Source organism: Podarcis raffonei, chromosome 14 (genome assembly GCF_027172205.1).
Source record: "Podarcis raffonei isolate rPodRaf1 chromosome 14, rPodRaf1.pri, whole genome shotgun sequence".
NCBI lineage: Eukaryota > Metazoa > Chordata > Lepidosauria > Squamata > Lacertidae > Podarcis > Podarcis raffonei.
In genome coordinates, this window is record NC_070615.1 from 29,879,967 (window position 1) to 29,893,814 (window position 13,848).

Sequence of the window (13,848 nt, forward strand, 5' to 3'; positions counted from 1 at the left end):
ACTCCCATCACCCCTGCTAACAGGACCAGTGGTCAGGGATGATGGGAATTGTAGTCCCAAAACATCTGGAGGGCCGAGTTTGGGGGTGCCTGTCCTAGCAGTTGTCAAGGCCCTTTACAAATTACAGTTCCCAGGAATCTTTGGAAGAAGCTGTGGCTGTTAGTGCTTTGAAGGTCTTGTGTGGATGTGACCACTATCATCTTCCAGCTCCCTCCGCCTCCTCGCATCTGGCCCCCGACAGATGTTTTTGGACTACAACTCCCATGGGAGTTTTTGGACTACAACTCCCATCCGGAGGGAGGCTAGGCAATGGGAACTGTGATGCAAAAACACCTGGAGGGCACCAGCTTTTTTTCTTCTTTTTTTGCGGGGGTGGATGGGGGGAGGCTGCTCTCTTCTCTGCCATAATGCTGCTCTTCCTTCTCTGGCTGGCACCTCTCGCCCTTGCCAGGCGGCCTCGGGGCTTCCCTCCCCGCTCCTGCTGCTCGATGGGAGGGCGTCTCCTGGCTGCTCCGCCCCCGAACCGGCTCCCGCTGCAGGGCTGGGCGATGCCGGAGCGGCTGCTCGCGGCTGCTGGGCGCACCTGGCCGGGCCAGGTAGGAAGAGGCTGCCGGCAGGTGGAAGGGGCTCGGCGCGGCCGCTGCGTCTCCCCGCTGCCAGATCGGAATCCCAGGAGCGGCAGGTAAAACTACCTGGGCGCGTGGGTGGCATGCGGAACGGGCAGCCGATGACGCGGGGGGAGGGCGGGAGGCAAGGAGCTGAGAGGGGGGGTCCCTCTCCCCACCCCTACCCCAGGATGGGATGCAAAGAGCAGTCCCGGGGTGCTTCTGGGGGCACTGGGGCTGGAATAACCTTCCAGTGCCAGGCTTGGGGTGGGGGTGGGGGCGGTTGGCACAGGCTGCGGAGGCCTGTTTGGCGGTGCCATGACGGGGAGAGAGAGCCTGCCAATGCGCAGCTGGATGGCATTTAATGAGCGCAGGGCATGGAAGCTGGCAGGAGTCTGTGGGCACCACAGGCATAGGGTGGTGTGAGCAGGGGAGCAGGTGCTTCTGCCTGGCGGGGGAGGAAGGGGTTAATGGAGAGGGGGCACAGCTGGTGGTTATGGGGAGGCAGAGGCAGGCATTTGCCCCATGCCAACCGAGGTACTTAGTACAATGGATCTATTTCTCAGGGAGGGGGGCAAGAAGGTTGGAGGAGGAAGTGTTTTGGGGGGATACTCTGGTGTGCCATCAGCTTTATTGTGGCAGGAGGTTGGTTAGAATTGATTTCCGTTTTGCCCAGATCATGCAGAGAGGGGTTGGGGTTGGGGGTGGAACTGTCCTGCCAACTGCATCTGTATCCTGTGCCCTATATCCTCTATATCCCCAACAACCTTGGAAGAGGCCTGGTGCATTACAGAAAGCTGGAGCCCTTTATAATCATTCTAAAGCATTCTGATCATCATCACATTATTATCTTTACACTACCACCCTCCCCACAGATTAGCAAAGCTAGCTTTGGCACCTGCAAGATGACTTCAAATGATACTCAGACTTGTCTCACTGTCCTGCCTTCTAGGAAAGGCGGTGGGGAGGGGCTTGGGACTGGCAACCAGGGACCTTGGCATTATTTTAACAAACTCCCTATATGTTGGGGGGGGGGAGCAGGGAAGGAAGAGCCATGACAATTAATCTAGAATTCAACCAGTTTAATTGATGTAGATGCACCCTCAAATGGGCATGCTGCAGCCTGGGTGCTTGTCGGCCTTCCTCCGATGCATCCTGTAAGAATAATGTGCTTGGCATTTGGATATAAGATTATTGTATAGGTGCAGTGCTTTTTTCTGGGGGGTACGCTGGGGTATGCATACCCCTAAACATTTTGTGAATCTTTGTACTTTTGTCCATTTACTGTATTTATTTTCCCCGATTTGAACGATAAAATGGTGAGTTTCTTGAGTCAAAATGAGAGTACCCCTAAAGAAAAAAAAAGCACTGTATAGGTGTATTATACAGACACATGCACACTCCCCCCCACCGCATGTGGGACACAGCTGGCTCTGTCTTTTTTTTTTTTCGGAGGAAGGTTAGTCAAGGAAAGCTGGGGGGGGAGGTGTTTGTGTGGTTTGTGCAAGTGTGTATCTGTTTTAATTATTAATCTGTTATTTGGTCTCCTGTGTTTGCTGACCTTGTGAGGAGGTTCCCAGCTGTGCGCAGAGTGCTTTTGGCTGTGCCCCTCATAATGCTTGGTTCTGTTAGACTGGGGGGGGGGCGTATATGGAAAAGGGTGCACCATGCCCACTGGCAACTCCACACACACACACCCCGTGTCCACTACAAAGTCCAGCATAATGTGTGGAGCAAGGGTATGGGGCTGGTCATTTTTTCAAAAAGGAAAAGGTGCCGGTATTCACCATGGAGTTACAGTGACACATGTTTAACCTTTCTAAAAAATAAATAAATAGAGATACATAAATAAAAATGCTGGTACTGTGTAACCTTGACTGAGTACCCCTGGAAAAAAGCACTAGGGCTTGGAAGGAAGACCCTGGGGATGAGGGCTGCTGGAGATTCTTGGCTTCAGAGGAAACAGCAATTGCAGCACAGCAGCCCCTGCTGGCCCCCAGCCCACAACGGTGGCAACCAAGCCCGTTGATATAGCAATGGGTAACAATAGAGTTAAATATTGTTTCCAGTTACTGTGGGTTGCAGCCAAGCCTCCGCCCTTCAGCTTATTCTTGAGGTTACTTTCATTTCCTTGCGGGAGAGCCTGTTCACCAACGAGCATCCTCTGGTTCTGGGCCTGCAGAGTGGGTAACGTTCTCTTATCTGCCTATATAAAATGTAAGATTGTCGCCTCACCCAGCAGTTTGAACCGCTGCTGATAGGTAGTTTTGTGTGGCCACCACATGTGGCGATATAAGATGGGGGGCAGAGGCGCTTCATACAAATGTTTAGCAAGCCGCTCTGTGGAGCCTCTTCTCCTCCTGAAACATCCCTGCAAGCGTGTTTAACGAAGAAGTACGAGGGCTTGCTAACTCACTGTGGGAAGCGCCTCATCCCCTCCTTTAAAAAGAGCTTGGGGGGGGGGGTGTGAAATGGTGAAACTTACTGGAAGAACAGGAAAACAAGAAGAGAGGCTTTTAAAAATAGAATGAGGAAAATGTATTGATTACTTGAAGATATACTGTAAACAAAGTAAAACCTTTACCAGGATTGATATAAACACATGCAGTAAGAAATTATTACTGTATTTTTCCGTGTATAAGACTATATTTCCCCTCTATTTTTTCAAGTTTAAAATGTGGGGGGGTCACCTTATACACGGATAGTGTATATGGGGTATTTCTTTATTTGGAGTCCCCCAAAATAGGGGTTGTGTTATATATGGGGGCGTGTTATACACAGAAAAATACGGTAAATAGGAAAGATAAGGAAAAAATTAAGTAAATAGATTTGAACAGGATACGCAGCAATAAAAAGATATAAATTAAGCAACTGCAGAAAGGAGGAAAGTCGAGGGAAATGTAAATTGAATTTGTAAAGATTTTGTTTTTCTAGTTTAAAATATTTGAAAAAAAAAATTTTTGAGCGCTTGGGGTGAGCTGTGGGGGGATGGATGGGGAAGATTATATTAAAAGCTTCCCTAAGCAGGGCTGCCTTCAGATATCTTCTAAAAGTCTAGTAATTGTTCTTCTCTTTGACATCTGGTGGGAGGGCGTTCCACAGGGCGGGTGCCACTACCGAGAAGGCCCTCTGCTTGGTTCCCTGTAACTTGGCTTCTCACAGCGAGGGAACCGCCAGAAGGCCCTCGGCACTGGACCTCAGTGTCTGGGCAGAACGACGGGGCCGGAGACGCTCCTTCAGATATACTGGACCAAGGCCGTTTAGGGTATTGTTAGAACTTAGCCGTCTAAAGTATTGTTAGAACTTAGCAACAGAGGTGGAAAATGCAGCATAGCTAGAGCAGTCCTGACAAAAATGCATCCCTTCCAGGACAAATAGGATAGTTTGTGTTGTGTGTGGTGTTGTTGTTTGTTTATTAGAACCGCAACCTATGCACACCCTCTTCCCTCATTTGGCTGCAACAAACTACCAGCATAAAATAAAACCAAACAGGTCTGCACCATCCATTTTAGCCCTCCAAATATTGGTGGACTCTTAATTCCTATCAGCCCCAAGCGGCATGGCCAGTGGTCAGGGATGACGAGAGCTGTAGTCCAACAAATATATGGAGGGTTGCAGTTGCCTCATCCTGGGTCAAAGCCTGAAACAGCATTCATTATATAAAAGAGAGAGAGAGAAGAGAATACAGCACATCATTCATTGGAGAGGATTGGATTAAATGACCCTTTTTGACCCACGTGGGCTTCCATTTTTCTTGGGAATGTATTGGTGGGGAAAGGGTTAACCTCTCTCTACACACCCCAGTCCTGATTTCCCTCTACCCCCTCACTAATTATTGGTGTTTGTGTGTTGCATTAAAAAAAATAAATCTAAAAATGACAACGTTGCAAACCCCCAAACAAACATAAATAACTCCTCCTCTCCTTACGAGAATGAAGTGTACCAGATACACCCTGTCATGGTTGGGCCTTCACTGTTGGCATTTCTACATCTGAATCATTTTCTAATACGCATGTCATAAAGGCATACCACCGTTCAAAAAAATCATTTTCTGCTCCCTGCCCGTTCAGTGCTTTTGACTGTTTAGTCAGGTTTTCCACTGTCCAAATTTTCTGTCTCCAAATGGATAACTGCAAATTATCCAAACCCTCCCAGTTTTGAGCAATCAGTTGAGGAGCTGCAGTAGCCAGTTGCTGAAAAGGGGGAAAAGTAGACACTTTAAATGTAATCAGGCATTTAATGGGGTCATTTGGTTTGGCCCTTGTCTCAATGTGGGATGGAAGAAGTATGAAGCGAGGCTCCTCCCGATGACCTATTAATCGTGCACTCATCCTGAGTTGCTTGCACTAAGTGAACAGGGAGGTTAGATCATTTATCCAGTCCTCTGTGATTTTATTATTCTTATTATTTTCATTTATATATCACTTACTATCTAAAACAGTGGGTGGTGGGATTACCTCCTAGAGACCTAGACAAGTAGGCAAACAAAGGCCCAGGGGCCAGATCCGGCCCAATCGCCTTCTAAATCTGGCATGCGGATGGTCTGGGAATCAGCATGTTTTTACATGAGTAGAATGTGCGCTTTTATTTAAAATGCATCTCTGGGTTATTTGTGGGGCATAGGAATTTGTTCTCCCCCCCCCAAAAAAAATAGTCTGGCCCCCCCCACAAGGTCTGAGGGACAGTGGACTGGCCCCCTGCTGAAAAAGTTTACTGACCCCTGACCTAGACTAAAGGGAAGGGGGGAGCAAGGGGGCACTGGAGGTGTAAATGACTAACAGACTTTGAAAAGCTGGCAACGCTGAATTAACTTCATCCATTTTTTCGCATTAATTAAACCACATAGTTTTAATTGGATTTGGAACAAATGTGCCTTTGATTGTTCCCGTTTTGAATTTTATCGTATTGTTATCTTCCTTAATGGGTTCTGCAAACTGATGTTCTGAATAATACTTTCTATAGGGTAGGGTAGAGGGCACTGGGGAGGAGATTATGGAACTAAGGGGGCAGTTGAAAAGGTTTAGGAACCACTGGTCTAAAAGATATTTAAGCTGTTTACAATAGATAAATACAGAAGTGTGTATATACATTGAGGCGACCCATTCCATTTCGCCACCTGAGGTGAAAGGGAAAGGTGCTGCCCTACATACTTTATGCCGCCTTCCCTCACCAAAGCCTTCCTTACCAGGCTCTCTGGAAAGTTGTGTTGAGGCCTCTTTGCAATCTTGCAAGGCTCTTGTGAGACTCTCACAAGATCTTGGAAGTGCACTAGGGGGACGCACCCACAGAGGTGCCCCTTGGCTTCCACTGCCTGAGGTGGCTGCCTCAGTCTGTCTCATGGACAGGCCAGGCCTGATTTATAAGTAGGTTGGCGGTTCGAATCCCCGTGACGGGGTGAGCTCCCGTTGCTCGGTCCCTGCTCCTGCCAACCTAGCAGTTCGAAAGCACATCAAAGTGCAAGTAGATAAATAGGTACCGCTCCGGCGGGAAGGTAAACGGCGTTTCCGTGCGCTGCTCTGGTTCGCCAGAAGCGGCTTAGTCCTGCTGGTCACATGACCCGGAAGCTGTATGCTGGCTCCCTCGGCCAATAAAGCGAGATGAGCACCACAACCCCAGAGTCGGTCACGACTGGACCTATGGGTCAGGGGTCCCTTTACCTTTACATTTACATACACAAAATAAGCACAGTAACACCATGTCAAAATACATAGGCTGTATCCATATCCATAGACATAAAATAGATAAAACCAAAAAGCATATTGTGTTTGTGTGTGTGTGTGTATACACACCAAATAAGTAGAACAACACCGTATCAAAATACATGCACTGCACCATAATAGTTATAATAATAATTTTATTATTTATACCCCGCAACTCTGGCTGGGTTGACCCAGCCACTCATGGATACGTATCTATATCCATAAACATGAAATAGATACATAAGCCACTCACACTCAGCAATATGACAACGCAATGCCAAGCATACAGAAATAAGATCCACTCCTAATTCGATGGATTCATGCCCCATCTCCTCTGGGACATCTAATACTCCTCTCTCCTCTCTCACCTGAGAGGGGCCAGAGCTGTACCTGGAGAGTTGAGAACGACTTCCGTCCACTCGCTGCCAACATCAACAGTCATAACCTGCCTGGTACTGCACAATCTTAACACTAGATAAAGCAACAGTCAACACTGGTAGCAGACACAAACATCAAGCTCACACTCAAGGTAGCTGTAAAGGTCACTATAGATTCAAATTGTTGCTGCCAGCCAGCTGCTAGGCTCTCCTTCTCCCCCCAGCGCCTTAGCCTGCTCCATCTCGTGCTCCACTGGGGTCTTCTGGGCAAGCATTTTGTGCTAGGGCTGCCCACCCTTGGCTGAGAGCCACAGGATGAGACCTTTTGACTCATGCCCTTGCCAGGCACAATATTTTGATATAACAACAACAACCACAAACAACAACAACAATAACAACAATTTATTTATACCCCACCCATCTGGCTGTGTTTCGCCAGCCACTCTGGGTGGCTTCCAACAAAAGATTAAAAATACATTAAAACATCAGTCATTAAAAACTTAACTAAACAGGGCTGCCTCCAGGTGTCTTCTAAATGTCAGATAGTTGTTTATTTCCTTGACATCTGATGGGAGGGTGTTCCACAGGGCGGGTGCCACTACCGAAAAGTCCCACTGCCTGGTTCCCTGCAAATTCACTTCTTGCCGTGAGGGAACTGCCAGAAGGCCGTTGGAGCTGGACCTCAGTGTCCGGGTTTAACAATGGGGGTGGAGACGCTCCTTCAATACATGGGAAGGTAGGAAAGAGGGGATAAAAAGCACAGTCTTCTGTCAGAAAACCAATTGAGAATATAATACTATCCCTACAGCTGGATCAGGCCAGTGGCCCATCTAGTCCAGCATCCTGTTCTCACAGGGGCAAACCAGATGCCTCCTGTGGGAATCCTGCAGGCAGGGTCTGAGCACAAAAGCACTCTCAACGGCAAGGGTTTCCAGCAGAAGCATTCCCTGCCTCTGACAGTGGAGGCAGAGCTTAGCCATCATGGCTAGTGGACATCAAAAGCTCTCTCGTCATGAATTTGTATAACACCCAATCCGCTGCCCTCTGGGCATCTTCCCATTTGTTGTTCGTTTGCCCCACATTTTCCTGGCACTTTCCAAACCACAAAAAGTCAGATTCTTTGTTCTTAAAGTGGGTGGCTTGCACTAAGAACACTTTGATCCACTTTAACTCTGCAAACCTCTAAAATAAAACCAGCCTTCTAAAATCTTTATCCCAGTCGGTGTCTGTCTTGGACGTGAATTGATTTTATTTATGCACTCTCTTTTTTATGTATATAATTGCTTTTTAAAGTTGCTTTGATAGATGTAGCTGTTTTCTATTTTCTCTTATATTATAAATTGCTTTGGGAGGTCTCCTGGGTAGTGATTCATGCATGAAATGAACAACAACAACAACAACAACAACAACACAAACTATGGTTTGTGCTATAGACCTGCAGACCTAAAGATCTTCACACAGCAGGAAGCCTCTCTCTTTTTGATTGATTGATTGATTGATTGATTGCCTTTATAACCCCCACTTTTCTCCAAGGAGCTCAAGGTGCTGTACGTGGTTCTTTCCCTCCTGAATTAATCCCCACAACAACCTTGTGATATCTCACTAGACTGGCTGAGAGGCAGTGACTGGCCCAAAGTCACCCAGTGTGCTTCATGGTTGAGTGGTGATTTGAACCCTGGTCTCCAAGCTCCTAGTCTGACACACTAACTACTCAGCATTGCAACCTTTATGAGATTCTGCCCATCCTTGGTACAAAAAGTTCCAGGGCTGCAACAGAGGAAGGAATGTCTCCTTCTCCTCTGAGAATATGAAAGCCCGTTGCTGATACGAGCAGACCGGTCCCTTGTAAGGGCAGACAGCACAAAAGGGGGAGGCGTACATGCAGAGTTTTGCTATGAGCAAAGCTGGAAATTGCCTAAAATAAACCTCCGGCTACTCCAAGAGGACCATCAGGATTTCCTTCCACTTCTCCTCTCCCTCTTCTTTTGAGGGACCTTCTGCTCTGACCAGCGCTAGAAGCAGATCTGAAGAATTCCTGGCTGGCTTTCATCTTTCCAGAGGGGAAGGGACTGTTCCTTCTCTGTCCCCTCAAGCCTCTGCTGGAAGGTGAAATCTCTTTGTACTAAGGATGGCCTAACAAAGCCAGCTCTTTCGTTGGGCAAAGTGAGGCAACCGTCTCAAACGGCAGATGCTGGGAGGCGGGATGGCAGAGAGCAACAGCGAAGTGTTGGAGGGTGGGATGGTGCAACCTGTACACTCAGTCGACAATGCAGCCTCATCCCCAGGGTTGAAGCAAGATGCAGACACCAGTATGGTCAGCTCCTCGGCATGAGCATATACAGGAGTTTTTCCAGGAGGTGGGGGGGAGTAAATACTCCAAACCAAGAAGCAAACTTAACTAGCATGGTAGATTATGGCTTGGGAGGGGGGCTGTCCCTCTTGTCCTTCTGCAGATGCCTCTGTGCCTGTGTGTAGAATTGGAACTGGACACCATCTCATCTTTTGCCTGGGTCAGCAAAATGCCCTGGGGCCAAGGCAGTGGGCCTTCCCCTCCAATCCATTCCATTGTCAGGCTATTCCAAACTTTCTATCCATCATGCCCAAGGCTTGCCTCCCTTCCTCCCCATCCTTCCCTTCCCTGTTTTTGTTCAGCTTAGCAGCTGGCAAGAAAGAACTTATATAGTCAACTCTAAAAGGTGCCTTTTTTCCTGGCTGCATTATTGGCTTCTAATTTTCTTGCTACTGTTGCATTTACAACATCCACTTGTTTCATTGCAAAACATGGTTTTCTAAGGCTGGGAACATTTGCTCTTGTGCATTTCTTGGGTTGTTCTAGTTGTTGACGTGTGCAGGGACTCAAATACCAGAAGAGAAAAGATCGGGGGGGGGGGGGTGATGGCCGGGAAGGGGGATTCCCCCCCCCCATCCAACACTCACTGGTGTAGATGGCAAGTGACAATATTTTTTATTTTATTTTTTAAAAAATTAAGTATTTATCAACCACACTTGCATAGAAAACAACATAAGGTGGTTGACAACTTAAAAAGAAAGCCCCAGTAAAAACTATTTTTATAATGCCAAATGTGGCAAGGAATCTGTTAAGAACACAAGAAGAGCCTGCTGGATCAGGCCAGTGGCCCATCTAGTGTAGCATCCTAGTCTCATAATGGCCAACCAGATGCCCCAGGGGGAAGTCTATAAACAGGAACTGAGCACAACAGCATTCTCTCCACTTGTGATTCCAAGCAAATGGTTTTCAGTGGCTGAACACAGCCCTCATGGTTGAAGGGAGAGTGCTCAGATTCTACTGGCTGGAATACAATACAAGCCACTGTGAGACCAGGATGCTGGACTTGAAAGGCCTCCTTTGGTCTGATCCAGCAAACCCTTCTTACTTTTTAAATTGTAGACAGTATCTAAACAATGGAACGAAATGGTTTTTAATTATGCGATGGTTGTGGCTTGCATTGCATTCAGGACTGACAAAAGGAAGTGTTTTTCACAATTCATTATTGACTTCTGTGCAAGAAAAAGTGGCGTCTTTTTGTGTGTAAAAGGGTTAGTTTAGCCGTGGATGAAAAGGCTCTCCTCCCCCCTTAGACCTTTAAATGCCAGATGCTGGGGACAAAGCATGGCCATATCCTTCATGTTCTCCCTGTTAACATCTTGTAGGCATCAGTCCTGTCTGCTTGCTGTTAGAAGATGGACCACTCCAGGAAAACAATCCAAATGTTCCCATAATCCATCTTGGCTTATGCACTCCTTGGCTTATGCAGCTGAGCGAATCACAGCCCTCAAATTGTGCATCTTTCCCAGGAGACACTCCTCTGTGCTCTGACATGTGCCAAAAAAACCCTGGAACAGAGTTTCCTTGCTCCCCACACTAGTAATTAGCTAACGCAGCACCATGGAGATGCCACAGAGCGTTATTCCCAGAGGGCAGAAACTCTGTCACCCTGCTCTCTCCACTCTTTCTTGTAGGAAGTGTGTGTGTTACTGAACGTTTTCTGTTTTGAGAGGCGCAGGAGGAGTAGCATGCGGTGATGACAATGCCCAGGGAATTCCTGCTCCCTTAAATAGAAATCACAGTTTTTACACGGAGTAGGGACTTGGCCAGATTGCATGCAAAGCAGCGACAGAGGCGAGAAGGGCTTCAAATGGCTGCAGACGGCAACAGATCAGTTACCCAGCATCACGAAAGTCCTTCACACAGTGCATTGTTAAACTATGGAACTCCCTCCCACAGGAGGCAGTGATGGCCACCAACTTGGATGGCTTTAAAAGAGGATTAGTGGAGGAGAGGGCTATTGAAGGCTACTAGTCATGATGGCTGTGCTCTGCCTCCATAGTTGGCAGAAATGCTTCTGAATACCAGTTGTTGGAAACTGCAGGAGGGGAGAGTTGCTCTTGTGCTTGAATTCTGCTTGCAGGAATACAAGCATCTGGTTGGTCACTATGAGACAAGGATGCTGGACTAGATGGGCCTCCTTTGGTCTGATCCAGCAGGCTCTCCTTACTTTTTAAATTATAAAGGTAAAGACCCCTGACCATTAGGTCCAGTCATGACCGACTCTGTGGTTGCGGCGCTCATCTCGCTTTATTGGCCGAGGGAGCCGGCGTACAGCTTCCGGGTCATGTGGCCAGCATGACTAAGCCGCTTCTGGTGAACCAGAGCAGCACACGGAAACGCCGTTTACTTTCCCGCTGGAGCAGTACCTATTTATATACTTGCACTTTGACGTGCTTTCGAACTGCTAGGTTGGCAGGAGCAGGGACCCAGCAACAGGAGCTCACCCCATCACGGGGATTCAAACCCCCGACCTTCTGATCGGCAAGTCCTAGGCTCTGTGGTTTAACCCACAGCGCCACCTGCATCCCTTTTAAATTATAGACAGCATCTAAACTGGAACAAGATGATTTTAAATTATGTGATGGTTGTGGCTTGCATTGCATTCAGGACTGACAAAAGGAAGTGTTTTTCACAATGCATTTTTGGCTTCCTGTGCAAGAAAGAGTGGTGTATTTTTTTGTGTAAACTGTAGAAGGGGAGAGTTGCTCTTGTGCTTGGATTCTGCTTGCAGGAAAACAAGCATGTGGTTGGTCACTGTGAGAACAGGATGCTGGACTAGATGAGCCATTGGCCTCATCCGGCAGGCTCTTCTTATGTAAGGGGAACTGCTGACAAGTAGATCGGCACTCCCCCTTTCAGCCAAGGTGTTATTTGTTTGTAGACACAGAAATGTAAAAGCTCAGAATACTTTGCACATTCCAAGAAAATGTATACCTCTGGCTTGAGGTCCCAGTGGTGTTAGGCCCCTAGATTTTCCATAGTCTCGTCACCTGCTGTTTCCCCATGTAAGGGGGTGTTGTTTCAGGAGAATATCAGAAGAGCGTTGCTGGATCAGACCAACATCCTTTCTTCATGTCAGCCAAATGTCCGAATGGGAAGAAGCCCACATTTAGCAATGAGTGCAACGGCAGCACCCTCCCTGCTTGTGATTCCAAATCTCAGTCTCTGAGAGACATCCGCCCTATGATATTAGAGGCAATACACAGCCATCATAGCAAGTAGCCATTGAGAATAACCTCCATGAATTTGCCTTTTAAAGCCACCCAAGTAGGTAGCGATCACTGCAACTTCTGGTAGTGAATTTCATAGTTCATAAACATTTTTTTTTTTGCCCTCTGCAGCAGGGGGACTTGCTAAAATTTACCTCTTTTTTATTTATGAACTGCCCTGGGATCTCTTGATGAAGACTGGTATATTAAATCCATCCATCCATCCATCCATCCATCCATCATTCCATCCATCAAAAAGTTGCCATCATTGATACAGATGAAAATAGGCATGTGAAGACTTATATAGAAATGATCAGCAGTTTTAGGATTTATCTGCTGGTCCTTATGATACAATGGCCCTATCAAAGAAAGTAAGTAATACTTGAGTCCCATAGAAATTAATAGGGCATAAATTGGGTGCAAATTAGGGCCCAGAGCCCTTGAGGCTACTACCTGTTGCAACTAAGCAGGACTGGGTCTCATCAGTGCCTGGATGGGAGGCTACTGAAGAACCACTTTTACGCTGACTTGGAGTCCATGACAGAAGAAAGGGAGGGTAATAAATGTAATAATATTTTTTCTTTTGATTAGTCCTGTTGCACTGCAGGGTGTTGGGTCCCTTTCAGCCCTACAGTTTTATGATTCCAAGTCCTTCCTTTAGTTTGTCCTGAATCTTCCAGCGTTCAGCTTCATTGTTGGACTGTATTGGCTTCTAGTATTATGCGAGGTGTGTGTGGGGGGCACACACCTGTTTCTTTCCACTTTCTGCACTTGTTCATAATCTTACCTATCTCTCCCTTGTTTGTCAGTGGCCTCGTTCTTGGTTCCTTTTCTGTTGTCAGCATGGGAACATTGAGTTCACTACTGGAGGGAGGGAGAATGTGCACATTATCGACTGAAAAAAGAGGGAGGGAGAAAGAACTTTCCTTTCATACCTGTTCGGTTTTTTAAAAAATCTTCTAGGATTGGCATCGCCAACACTCCCTTGTTATTTTTGTAACCATTTTATCACTAATCCCTGCAAAACCTTTCATGGAAGACTGTGTGAAAGTTTTTGTAAAGAAAAATAAAACCCTCTGGGTGGGTACAGAGTCAGAATTTTAGAACCGGAAAAGGGCAACCAAAATGATAGAGGGGAAGGAGCAGCACTTTTTTCCTGGGCGGATGCAGGAATACACATACCCCTAAATATTTTGCGAATCTAATTTTGGCCTCATTGAGGGGCAGTATTTCAATAGGAAAATGAGAGTACCCCTAAACATATTTTTTTTAGGGGGGGGGAAGCGCTCGGAAAGAGTGACTCCCCTATGAGGAAAGATTGCAGCATTTGAGATTTTTCAGTTTTCAGGAAAAGGCAAGTAAGAGGCGACAAGATAGAAGATTGTGGATTTATGTCTGGCATGGAGGAAGTGGATAGAGAGTTTTTCTCCCTCTCTCATAACTCTAGAAATCATGGGCTTCCAATGAAGCTGCTTGTTGGAAGATGCAGTGCAGAGAAAACTTCTTCATGCAGGGCATAGTTAAACGAAGGAACTTGCTCCCACAAACTTGGCTGGCTTTAAACGTGGATTGCACAGATTCATGGAGAACAAGGCTATCAATGGCTAT

The 13,848-nt window shown here is 46.9% G+C and overlaps 1 protein-coding gene across 5 annotated transcripts in view; it reads left to right on the top strand.

The window, feature by feature from the left end:
- The first annotated feature begins 458 nt into the window (after positions 1-458).
- The window catches only part of LOC128401883 (hexosaminidase D-like), a 42,577-nt gene continuing 29,187 nt past the window's right edge, over positions 459-13,848 (top strand). For 2 of the 5 annotated variants that reach the window (XM_053365460.1, XM_053365461.1), the window contains exon 1: positions 459-682. The gene's annotated coding sequence lies outside the window, so the exon portion shown is untranslated. Of the gene's footprint in view, positions 683-2,751; positions 2,793-8,244; positions 8,788-13,848 lie in introns of those variants that run through there. The other 3 variants (XM_053365463.1, XM_053365464.1, XM_053365462.1) reach the window with 3 other exon arrangements.